We start from the raw sequence: 13,786 nt of genomic DNA, 5'->3' as shown, positions 1-13,786 counted from the left end.
CGTAATTTAATAGTCGACAAGACCTAAACATGCAAATTGTATGCTATTCACATGTTCGTTGGTGTTGAGAAATTTTCAGTTCTTGCTTTAAGTTGATAAAATGCCTTGTGGCAATCATTAGGGGCAGTATTCCGGAAATATGTGTAATTTGCTTCACGAACGGTGCAGGTATTAGCGGGCACAAATGTCGGGTTATTATAGGGCTGACCAATAAAAATCTTTCGTAACAGTCACGAATTTTTTACATCTATTTCACGATAATGACTAATCTGCATAATCTATGTTTTATAAAATCGGTCAGTGATTTTATTAACGTAACAATATAAAGTGGTAATTAACGGTTCAAAATCAGGGCCATCACTACCACACTTCATAGTAGCTTTTATGTTAAAAATATAATACTTGACGATTTAACCCCTGCTCTGTTTTGTTCCAAAGCCATTCGAAATATTGAATTTAACAATGCTTTCATCTTAATGTAATGGAAAATATCAAGAGAATGCCAGAATTGTTGAGTGGATCCGAAATTTGTCAGATATACAGAACTGCCTTCTGCCTCTGCAGAATTCCTTACCCCTCATGGAAGGGTAAGATAACCCCATCCTTATGTTATAAACGGAACCTGAACACTTAAAATTTAATATCGAGACATTAAGATATATTCAGAGCAGCAATATAATACGCTATAAACCTCATTAAACTCAACGTAGATCCAATTAAGCATTTCAATACGCATAAACTGACGCAGTTGTCTCCGTTCCATTTATGGAGAACAGGTTTTATCTTCGCAAGGTATCTCAACCTTGCGAAGATTTACTTCTATTTTTTTTGGAAGGATGAATAACGTAAGATTTATTATTTTTAGAGTATTTTGGAAGCGATTCAATAGGTAAGGTAGCTAAAACGCCCGTGAATGTATGGTCGTCGTCAAGAATCCTTTATCCCACAGCTGGGCACGGGTCTCCTCGCAAAGTGAGACGGTTTAGGCCATAGTCCACAGCGCTGACCAAGTGCGAATTGAAACACTTTATACATCTTTAACAAATGTTTTGTGATAATTGATTTCTAAACCTTTGCAAAATTAGAATGCGTGCCTGGGGGACTTGAACCTCGAACCACCCAATTGATTGCGGGTATCATTGTGACTGAAATTGGACGTAGTTATGCAAAATGCATCCAACCCACAAAAACCGTTTTTTTTAGTTACTATCACAAATAGCATCTCCACATCAACTTTCGTATATGCAAAAAATATTCAAGCTGCATGGTACATTTTCTCTTTTGAAATATACAGATATCAGTGATATCAACAATAAATTAAGCAATTTAACTTTTACTAATTTACTTTTACTAATAACCTATTTACTCAAAAGCTAGTTTTTGTGGTTGGATCTATTTTGCATAACTACGTCCAATATTATCAACGACTCTTCATAATTTTGCATAAACATCTCATAGTTGTGTGAACTTTTTATAACAGCTCTTTGCGAATGATCTATGGTAGACATGAAGCTTTCGACAGTTCTCAGAGCCAGCAATAGTGACTGAATTCTTGTTTCTTGCCTCAGTTCCACAAAAAATGAGAAGGTATCCAATACTAAACAGCCAAAATGTAAAAACAAAAATATTATTTGCTTGATATTCTTGCAGTTGAGCTATAAGATGCAAGTAATAAATTTAACAGCTTGTACTGTAACTCACTGGTCGCAATGTCAGTATAAATTTCACGGCTAATACACTCGGTACACGGGTCATAGCATCTTAAAACTATGCCAAATATCCGAGACAATGGCCCTAGCGATATTGAAGCGTTTAAAACGGAGTTGGAGCCAAGATCGGGTGTAAAAGTATCGCGGAACGCTTGGCACCGACCGACTATCAACTGGCCGTTAGTGAGCTCTTTGAAACTGATACTCAAGTGATATTGTTCTTGTCTAAGCTTATTTTGTGTAGGGTAGAGCAAATATCACGCCACGTTTGGCAGCGGAGAACTATCAACTGGCCGTTAGTGGGCTCTTTTAAAATGATACTCAATTGATATTTTCTTGTATGTACAATAATGAGTTTAGGTATAGTGATTACCCTTTACACGTAGTTTGTTCTTGCAGGACTCGCAACAGACCGTTAGGAGGGGCTTCTAATTTATTAATATTCGAAGAATATTGCTCCTGTATATCTTCAGAATGATTAAATTATATAAACTATGGACTGACCATTACTGTGCTCTTTGATATCGGCACTCAAGTGATGTTATTCTTATCTGTATCAGACCATGATATAAATCAAAATTCATCACCTTTATAGGTGATAGGACTCCAAATACTCCTTGAATTATTATTATCATTAGAGTGTCACATAAAAGAACATTTCCAAAATAAAAGAGGAAAGTTACTCAAAATTTAGCTCCGATGCAACTTATAAAACTGGAACTAAATTAATATTAAACTTGGCATGTGTACCATACTAAATAAATAATATGAGGTGAATGTCGCATGAGGAAGTTGAGGCTTGTGGCAAACTTTGCAAAGACAACTTAAATTTCCATTAGTAAGGTATCAGAGTTTTTAAGTAGTTCAAGTTTGGTACAATCTATGTGTGTATTGTGTTTCATTGTAGTTGTGCTTTTTATTACATTGGGATTTAATTAATTATGATTGTGTGTGTCTCATATGCACACATAGAGATATAAAAACAAGAACTTCCAAGCATATTTTTTGAGGTAGCAGTGATCGATTAACATCCTTACTTGACGGATGAACGGATGGACGGACAACAAAGTGATCCTATAAGGGTTTCGTTTTCTCCTTTCCAGGTACGGAACCCTAAAAAGCATTAAAATGCCGTTAAGCGAAGCACTTTACAAATATATTTTTATTGTTCGAAGAAGTTTTAAGGAACCTTGCAGTAAAGGATGATGTAAAGTTCCCCCATTGCAATTTTGACCATGGAATTTGGTCATCGATACTATATTATGACCCTGAGAATTACGTTGGAAGTGGAAAACCTACAAATATGTCAGTGACACTAATATAGAAATTAAGCTAAAACTTAAATAGTCGGAATCGTGCGTGGGTTGATCATTTGCGAAGCTCAAGTGTAAGATGACGTATAAGATAGGTTTATTTGAAGGTTTAAATATAGTACAAAGTACAAACAAACATTATGTTTTTGTAGACAGTTAATTAGCAAATCAGCATGAACTTTGATGGTAGTCAGAACTGACCACGGGCATCTGTAAACAACTGTATAGATCTTTGTCCAGCAGTGGGACAGAAATGATGAGAATTCAGAATCAATTCGAATGAATAATGTTATTCATTTTATTTGTTCATTTAACCAGAGTTTAAAATGAAAGTTAAAACTTAATTTAAATATGAATAATTTGTATTCAGTATAATTAATCGCACAAGATTAATTTTCAAATAAATCGGCTGTCCATTTATCACGGAAGTTTTAATGAGATTTTACATGGCATCCTAATTATTTGTGCAATATGATTAATTGATCATATTAATTAAACCCCAGGCATTGTAAAGGTTAATACTGGTACGTTTATAGAGATGCCGGACAGTGTAACAGGTATGTTAATAGTTTCTACACTAACACTCACAGCACCACACTAGGATTCTCTGTATCGTGGGTTTTATGGACACACACAGAGACAAAGACACAAATACCCAGACCCAGTATAGAAACTTAAATTCATCATTTAGGTGCCTGGCCGGGGATCGAACCCGGGATCCTCTGCGCGTATCTGTCTGCGCGGTCTGCGCGCAGACCGGTATGGTGACCGCTGCCACGCAGATCCTGTCCTTTCGTTTAATAGACAAAGTAGTTTAACTACTTGTTGCTCTTTTTCTACCTAAGTCTTAAGGGTTTTGCTTACATACTCGTAATAAGATATAAGTTTCAAAGATACTTGATATGGTTTTAACGCTACGGCGGAGGGTAATGTTTTTTGACCGTATATATGTATGTATGTATCATTCTTTGGTAAGCTCAAACAGCTTGATGGATGCGAGATGTCATTACATACTTTTAAATTGTGAGATTGACACATTTTAGGAGTGTAGTTTTATTTTTACCATAATTGTCTTATTAAGCCATACCATACCAAAATTGTTTAATAATTATTATCTATTGAAGTTAAATCTTGAACAGGAGTTAATTAATTGTAATCAATTCCTCAATTTCAAATTGGACTGGGGTTCTACTTAACTTCGGCCACAGATGCATTGTTACTCCTGAAAACTAAGTACTAGTAACTAAGTTGGAACTCCTCTTGCAAGTGTATTCGCCTTACCAAATCCTCCATACCAGAACGCAGCAACGCTACAGTTTTAACTCTTTGTGGTTCGACTCCGGCGGCACCACCGCCACACCTATTTTTGCTTAAAAAAACAGCAGTGTTAGGCGCTGGTGTGTTCCGTTTTGGAGGGTGTGGTAAGGGAGATATACTTTTCCGAGGCGTTCCAGCTTAGTCCTCAGGGGTAGCGGCCCATCTGTGGCTGACCTCAGGTAGGAATATTTAATCCTATCTGGGGTTGGTTACAGATGTCCATGGGGGGCGGTAGCCACTTACCATCAGGTGGACTGCATGCTCGTCTGCTACTCCTATATTATAAAAAAAGAGAAAAGATTAGGTGTTCTACCTGAGATCTGTAACTGAGGACTAAGTTGGAACGCCGTAGACAAAAATGTCCCCCAGACCACACCAAAACATACCAGCACTTAAGACTGCTGTCATTAGGTAGAAATAGGAGTTAATCACAAAAGGTCTACCACCATATTGTAAAGTAGACACATGTATGTATTGTACGCATTCCTATACACACAACGACGCCATTTTCCCGTTTACATTTAAGTCATTTATAAAAATCAAGTTGTAGGCGGCTCGCTTAAGCCGCTTTACATTTTATTTTTATTATAATACACTTTAAAGTACGCTTCGGTTTACATTTCTTGGCAGATTAATCTTTTCAGCGCCCGAAGCTCATAGCACTAAAGTGAATACATTCTAAAGACGTCCAACAGATGAAAGAGTTAAAATTCGCTAAAAAAGAGAGCCCTAAAGCGACGCCTGACCAACTCTGACTCAATCAAAAGGTCAAAGCAAACAAAGTCAGTTCTCTGCGATTGTCCCGTGGCGAGTACTATGTGTTTCACTACTAAGAGATTAACGATAAGCGATATCATCGCTAGAGAATGATTAAAAGGAAGAAACTAGGCGTTTTCTGTCATTTTTCCGTAGAGGTTATCATCTGTTTCATTGCTAGAGGATAAACGATGAGCGATATTATCGTTAGATAATAAATAAAAACAAACTAACGAGGCGTTCTCTGCGATTGTTCCGTAGTGGTATCATCTGTTTCACTGGTAAAGGATGAACGATAAGCGTTATCATCGCTAGAGAATAAGTAACAGCAAACAAACTAGCCAGTTTCGGCTATTATTCCGCAGCAGTTGCCCTTGTCACATGGCTAATGGATAAACGATTAGGGACGAAATTCGATGAAAAAAACGCTAATCTCATACTATTAATAAACGTTAACTTGTAACTTCTTGTACACTTGTAATTTTTTTGTAGTAATTATAACAACTAATCGTAATGTAGTTCATCTGTTATTAAGTATCAATAATATTGTACCTATAATCAGAGCCAAATAAAACAATACTCCTATTTGCGATAACAAAGCCTTTCTCGTAAACTCTTAAAGACTTAGTTATGCGTCGCTCTTCTGTAAAAATGATGCATATGTCATTTTTCATTGTTTTATGTTCACGCTAAACCTATTTCGCTTTGCATAAATGATGATTCATCATTCACGATTGATACAACACGGACACTTCATTTACTATCCATGCTATCGATGGTGTCAATTAAAATTGTCGTTTTTTTTTGTGCTTCTAAAAGAGCTAATTGAAGAATAATGGAAGGGGAACAAGTGAAGCAAGAAAGAGTTTTTTATAAGATTGAATTAGCGATAATAATATCTAATTATAATAAAACATTTTATCGCCTTAAAAACTCCAACGACGTAATTGAAACTTAAAATTAAACTTAATTAGCAAACAAGAATATAATTCACCCGGTGGTAAGTGGTGGTGGTGGTGGTGGTGGTGGATGCTAATGTAACCAACTCCATATAGAACGGGGTCCCATTTAAAACGGATCTTAGTTGCTTTGCCATTCGGAGAAATAAAATAGTGGCTTATATGTAATACGGTTGGCATCAAAATACTTGCACGGAAACACAAGAATGTTTCAAGCAAATAGATAGTGATAGCAATAGGTCTGGCGATGTTACCTCTCTTACAACACTTGTTCTACCACCTTTGAATTTTATGATCTAAACAGGTTTAGGCTTAAGTGAAGCTTATTAGTTACTCGCTGTTAGTGAGACCAAAGACTACTCGCTTGCGAATTTTGTATGCTATTTGAGTTTCTGAACCGACAGATGGACAATAGTTAAAAGCAATTGGATATTTAAATTCGCATAACAACAATAAATATGTTTGTGATAAAATAATTCTTGAAAATTGTATATCGAATGCATTAAAATTCAAATGATACTTAATTTGTGTAATAGAACTGTAATTTTCAAATAGGTTTAGGTTACTTTACATTGTCACAAATGCATCGCTACCTTATATACGCCTAAATAACTACGTCATTTGAATTTTGAAAATATGGCGGTGATAAACACACACAAATGTAGTAAATGTGAAAGATATTTATTCATGAATTTGAAATGACATAAATTGAAAGTAGTAATAGTTCATTGGTGCCCATTTAATTAATCTATAAGGTTGTTTAATTAATCTTAAATTCAACTATCGTGCTACCTACAGTGGGTCACAGATGTGTTCCTATTCCTCAGGACTACGTTGGAACTTGGAACGCCTCGTAAATCTTTGCCCCATATACCCTTCAAAGCAACAGTATTTAACACTATTATTAAGCTGGCAATAGGATAAAACAGAAACAGGCTAAAACAGAAATAGGGAGAGTCACAAATAGGAAAAGTCAAAAATATTTTATATGGTAATTATTACAGTAGTAATGGCTACGAATATAATAGCATGTTGTCATGCCCAGTCCTATTATTAGTAAGTCATAATTGGATTTACTCATACGATAGACGAAGCAATCTGTAATTTACTGTGACATGATGGAAATTAAAAGTAATGGATGTGCAATGCATTTATTTTTCAATTGCTGCTGGGTTTTGAGGTCAATTAAGATAATTGGGGACTTCAATAACGAGACAGCAATTGTTTTGATTAACTAATAAAAATAATAGAAGCTGCAACTAAATGAATGAATTGATTCTAAATATACAATCAGGAGTACTTCTTTAATTGTGTTAATATACTTGCGGACTACAATGGTATATTCCGAAATCTTGTCTTTTATACTGTATACATAATCCATAATAAAATATATTTGATCAATTGAAATTAGTAATAAAATTTTCGTATTTAGCCAAACGATATGCCATACATAAACGTTCAGTTCAAGAAAGACTATCTTTAAAAATCTTAAAGATGACGAACATTGATATTTATTTACCAAATTTTCGTCAATTATTATTTAAATCAAAAATTAACGGGTACTTAAGAAAGATTCAATGTGGGTAGTTTTAAGTATACTTAAATAACATCTGCATGCATTTAAAGGGTTAACTTACGCGGTTTCACACCATTGCATATGAAACCTCCCGGCAATGCTGTGGGCATGCTGTGGAATCACGAAGCCACTTAAAGCCCGCTGGCACAAGTCCAACTAGAACCGTGTACTACAAGCCATTAGCGGCAGTATTTACTTTTTAAACTCACTCAAATGTTACACTGATGACTGGCCGGATTTGTATTTAATTTGACTTGCAAAGAATTAACAAATTTCGAGTCGGTAAGGCGAAACGGAATTTTGCCTATTTGGAATTTTGTTGCTAATTCAATTGCGCGATTATTTGTATCCGAATTATATGCGGAAATTAGTGTTATTAAAGCGTATGTAGTTATATCTCATTATTTTTAAGGTGGTAGAACCCTTTGTGGTTCGACTCCGGCGGCACCACCGCCACGTCTACTTCTACCTAATAATAGCAGTGTTAGACGCTGCTGTGTTCCGTTTTGAAGTGTGTGGTAAGGGAGACAAACTTTTCCGAGGAGTTCCAGCTTAGTCCTCAGGGGTAGCGGCGCATCTGTGGCCGACCTCAGGTAGGAATATCTAATCCTATCTGGGGTTGGTTACAGATATTAATGGGCGGCAGTAGCCACTTACCATCAGGTGGATTGCATGTTCGTCTGCTACTCCTATATTATAAAAAAAATATTTAGCCCGCCCTACAGCTCAAATGGCTTAACGGATTTAAACGTAATATTATGAGTTGTCGTTGGATTAGTATATAATAATATTTTGTTATGGAGTTTCTTTCGCCGCTTCTTCTCCATAACGAAACACCTTGTGAAGTGGTGGTAGTTGTATTGACATTCAAAAAGTGCTCTGTAAAGAACCTATTTTGAATTTTAAAAAAATGATTTGATTTGATTTGATTTGATTTGGGAATAGTATAGGCTATATTTTTATGCAGTCTGGTTTTTATTTTTTATAATAATTTACCTAGTTAAGGAAAAATAAGTGTAAACGAGCATGTAGTCCAACTGATAGTAAGTGGCCACTATCGCTCATGGACATCTGTAATGGACTTTCAATAGTATTTAAGTTCTATCTAAGGTCAGGCATTACATTGCTTTTTCGAGGACAAGTTTAAACTCCTGTAAATGTATTACGTTTCTTTTGTAATGTATGTTTGTAAATGTCTCTTACCACACCTGTCAAATCAAAATACAACACAAATAAATACAGAAATTGTTGACACTTGTTTTAAGGCATGTCGATACCTTAATTCGCAAATCAGCCACCTCCACTGTTGTCAAAATATTTTTTTTTATTTACTTTGATAATAAATGGCGTTGAACGAAATCAAAATAAATAAAAAAAAAGCCTTTGAGAATTGGCCACGACATCGCCAGAATCGAGAGCATGTGGCAAATAGATAGTTTAAATTGGTTAGTCAAGAAAGTTAACCACAATAGCTATTTTTGAGACCTGGGTTGAATCTTGATATAATATACAGGTACGGTCCGATTAAAAAGCATGAAACTTAAGCCCTCCTACGCAACAGCGGATAAGCGCGTGGGTGCCTACGGCGTTTATAGCATCTCCTCTTTCATTTATTCTAGTATTGTTGCGGTGAAATGCGCACAATTACAAGCTGTTGCATATTACACTGATAACTGCTAACCGTTTACCCATCCAGTGGTTGCTAGTGCGTAGGAGGCGTTACATATGCACTTTCCTAACTTGATTTACTAATTTCATCCACTTTGTGTGTACTAAAGGCTTAATGCGTGGGCGGTTTTTTTTTAATTATTTTTTTATATAATAGGAGTAGCAGATGAGCATACAGTCCACCTGATTGTAAGTGGCTACTGCCGCCCATGGACATCTGTAATCAACCCCAGATAGGATTAGATATTCCTACCTGAGGTCAGCCACAGATGCGCCGCTACCCCTGAGGACTAAGCTGGAACGCCTCAGAAAAATCTGTCTCCCTTACCACACCCTTAAAACCGGAACACAGCAGCGCCTAACACTGCTGTTATTAGGTAGAAATAGGTGTGGCGGTGGTGCCACCGGAGTCGAACCACAAAGGGTTCTACCACCTTCACATATGGTGACACTGGCCTAACTTGATTTACTAATTTCATCCACTTTGTGTGTACTAAATGCTTAATGCGTGGGCGGTTAACCGCTTGGCTAGCATCTCCTCTTACATCTTGTTGCAGTATAATACTTACACAAGCGGTAGCATATTACTCTGAAAAAACTACTAGCTGTGCGGTTAGCCGTTCCGCGGTTAACGGCTAGTGTGTAGGAGACTGTTTAGTTAGCTTGATTTAGGTACTAATTTCATGCAGTTCTTATTGCTGTTTTTTTATAATAATAAAATAGAAGACGAACTGCTTGACGAGATGTTTACCTTATGATAAGTGGCTACTGTCGGTCATGGCCATCTGCAATCAACCCCAGGTAAGATTGGATTCCTACCTGAGGTCGACAACAGGTGCACCGCTATCCCTGAGGATTAGGCTGGAATGTATCAGAAATGTGTCTCCCTTACCACACCCTTCAAACCAGAACATAGCAGCGCTTAACACTGCTGTTATTCGGCACAAATAGATTTGACGGTGGTGCCGCCGGAGTTGAACCACAGAAGGTTCTACCATGTTTAAACAGATACACCCTTAAACAAACACGTATACAGGTACTACTGAATAAAAACGGATAGACTTTACGTAAAGAAAACTATCGTATATGTTTTAATGGATCAAAGAACTTTGATTTGATCTCAATACTGCAAATAGAGGCTGCAATCAGCAAACCAAACATGATTAATCAAAAAGGCTTTGCGCATCACACACAGCGAATGTAAAGAGGATTTGAAAAGCAAAGCCGGTGCTCATCAGAAAAGGCAAGGTTCTTTAATTAAATTGAATTCTTTGTGTCGTTTATAATTGATTGAATTTTTGAACAAACTTTCTACTGATACTTCCTATTTCTGATTTGATGCTGATTGATGATACTGATATTTCAAATGTTATGAAAGTTGCTTAATTTAGAATCAAATTATTGTTATCTTATCATAATTGGTAGCTTTCCCTCGTTAAAAACTATTTTTCAAATACGATCCGTGTAGCAAATAGTATGCAGTCGACATGCTTTTACATGATCACTGCAACCCATGGACGTCAACCACTTCCATGTTGAATAGAGGTCCTATCTGAAGCTGATCACAAACTCGTTGCCTCCTGATGACACATATGGTGGCCTCATAGTTTTATTTTTACACAACTCTGATTATTGATTATATGATTATTTTAGAAGGGTGGTAGAACCCTCTGTGGTTCGACTCCGGAGGCACCTCCGCCACACCTATAACAGCAGTACTAGGCGCTGCTGTGTTCCATTTTGAAGGTTGTGGTAAGGGAGACATATTTTTCCGAGGCGTTCCAGTTTAGTCCTCAGGGGTAGCGGCGCATCTGTGGTTTACCTCAGGTAGGAATAACTAATCCTATCTGGGGTTGATTACAGATGTCCATGGGCGACAGTAGCCAGGTGGACTGCATGCTCGTCTGCTTCACCAAAAAATAAAAAAATAATATACGAAGAACATTTAGACATATAGAATATCGGGGATTTTCCTTTGCCATAACAGACTCTGTATAGAGACCCATACACGACGCTCTCCAACTCAGTCCTCAGAAATAGTAACACACTTCAGGCTAGATAGTATAGATAGGCTTCAGGTAGCACTCCCATCCGTATTAGAAAGGTATAGATATCTACAAACAACAGTGATCATTTTCCATAAGGTGGACTGCGCTCCCATTTCCTTTTACAATTTCATTAAAAATCTTTGAATTTCAAAGAGTTGGACGTTAAAAACTGAAAGGATTTTTAGAAAAGAATTTATAGAACAGCGTAGGCAGGCAACGTCCGTTCTGCAAATTGAATTGGATCCGCCCGCCCACTATTTATCAGATTGTATAGCCTCATTGGCTTTGTCGCTTCAAATGATAACAAATAAATTTTAACTTTCAACTAGGACACCTTAAATAGGTGACAGTTAAATTGAATAATCTCCGAAATGCTTGCTGTTTTAGTTTAAATGGTGTTAATAATTGCGATGGAAGAAATAGCTAGTTCTCAATACAGTTTACGATGCTAAAAATCGTTGTTATATTTCCCATTTTCGATGTATAATATAGTCAGTGACAATTGCTGATACATAATGATACATACTTATATATACAACAATGTAGCGCTGTTGTAGGATTATTGAAGGATGTGGTAAGGCTTTTTCCAAGCGATATGTCTCAGCCCCTAGTAGCTACACATCTGTAATTGGATTTAAATATGTCGTAGATATCGATATAGTTCTTTAATAAGATTGCTAATTTTATTATCTGTACCTCTGGTAGACGCCGTGACGTCACTTTTATTTAACAATGGTGCGCCATGCGGACAGAGTCGTATACGAGAATGAGGGTAGTTTACCGTGAGACACGGACCCGGTCACATCTTCAATGCGAAACTGTCGGTTTACCTAATTAACGCTTACTTGACCGACTGACTAAGTATGATAACTTATTTTATTGTTACTGAATTACTGACTGACGGGTCCCTTTGATGTCTAATTGTGTTTTCTCCGATATATAGATCTCCTGTTCTATGTGGATTTGATTTCTGATATCCATGAGCGGCAGCGGTGAATAATGTACGCTAGGCTTCAAGATTGTTTGTTACTTCTTGTACATAAAATATATTATTATAAAAATCTATATTATTATAAATATCTTATTATAAAAATAAATCGGTTTATCTGATACCTGATAGGTAGAATCAACGATACGTTACTACTCTTAAGCACTAAAGTAGTATGGCTCGCGCCTGAAAAAATATCTATCACACACCTAAACCAAAAATACAGAAGCTAAGAGTTTTACGCTAGCTACGCCACGCTACGCTAGGTCACGCTACTGTCGAAAATAAGAAGCTAAGCTAGTAAAATGTACTATGAAATTGCCATAGCTACACTGGTGGCAATTCTTTGCTCGTATCAATAGCTGCAATCCTTAGCTCATATCCATCAAGCAATTATATTTGTGACTTTGACACACATTCATAGCTTCGCTACCTCATACGTATCTGGACGTAGGGTGCCTGACCCTAAAGTTTTAAATTGTCATGAAAAGTTGATATCAGTATTATCGTCCACTTAAATTACATAAAATGCTGGTACTGACCAACTATTATTCATTATATTTAATTTCATGAACTAAATTACAGTGAGTCCGCTGGATGATGTCATCGTGAACCGCTAACTAATTAGACTTTTGACAATGACCCGGTTAAATTAAAATGTAAAAAGTTTTGTTTGAAGCATGGAAAAGAATACTTACAGTGTTGAAGCATGAATAGTATTTTTATGTTTTTATTTGTTAGGTAGGTAGCTTGCCATCATTTTTTTATTTAGACATTTCGCATCTAGGACAGGACTAAAAACCAGGTTTTTGTTGTTGTTCAAGTTGATCTATGTTAATTTTCGATTACTACAATGGAACTTCATGTTGCTATGCGCGGACATCGCTCGATACGAACGTAAAATTGACAATCGTTGAATGTTTTCTTAACGACAAAACCGAGTGACTTCTACCAGTGATTGACAATAATGTTTCCATAGCAAGGGATTTAGCTACTTATTATTTATTAAAACATAAATCTTAAAAAAAACCGGGGACTTGGCTTTCATAAGATACAGTTGCAGAGAAAAAAAATGCATCTTTTATCGTAGCTTATTAATAACGTGATGCAATATATTTTTGTTAGATACAATCATGAACATAAAAATACCGTTTATTCTACAATCCTTTGTTGTTTTTACCGATTGTTTAACAAACTGTTCAAATAGTTTTAACTCTAGTTCTATTGTACTCGTACAAACAGTGTAGGCCATTGCTGTCGGAAATTGAAAAATATTGTTAGAGCAAAATATCGACGGCTTTTCAAATGTTAGGACTTTTTGTTACAACCACAGAATATGTAAGGAACAGAAGTGGTTTTTAGCACACTTTTATTAGCTTGACCTGTATGTAACGGAATCTTTGAACTAGATTTTTACCCACTTGAACGGCTCGATTAATTTAAAATTTTGAA

At 36.3% G+C, this 13,786-nt stretch overlaps 2 protein-coding genes across 2 annotated transcripts in view; one reads left to right on the top strand and one right to left on the bottom strand.

Moving 5' to 3' along the window:
- The window catches only part of LOC140744208 (prostaglandin reductase 1-like), a 315,424-nt gene that overhangs the window by 176,423 nt on the left and 125,215 nt on the right, over positions 1 to 13,786 (top strand). The window lies entirely within an intron of this gene.
- The window catches only part of LOC140744206 (uncharacterized), a 150,616-nt gene that overhangs the window by 71,931 nt on the left and 64,899 nt on the right, over positions 1 to 13,786 (bottom strand). The window lies entirely within an intron of this gene.

The sequence above is a fragment of the Epargyreus clarus genome, unplaced genomic scaffold, assembly GCF_041222505.1.
Source record: "Epargyreus clarus isolate Ecla_fem2 unplaced genomic scaffold, WU_Ecla_fem_2.2 ptg000008l, whole genome shotgun sequence".
NCBI classification, from domain to species: Eukaryota; Metazoa; Arthropoda; class Insecta; order Lepidoptera; family Hesperiidae; genus Epargyreus; species Epargyreus clarus.
The sequence above is the reverse complement of the archived record's forward strand: the minus strand, read 5'-3'. Positions and strand labels throughout refer to the sequence as shown.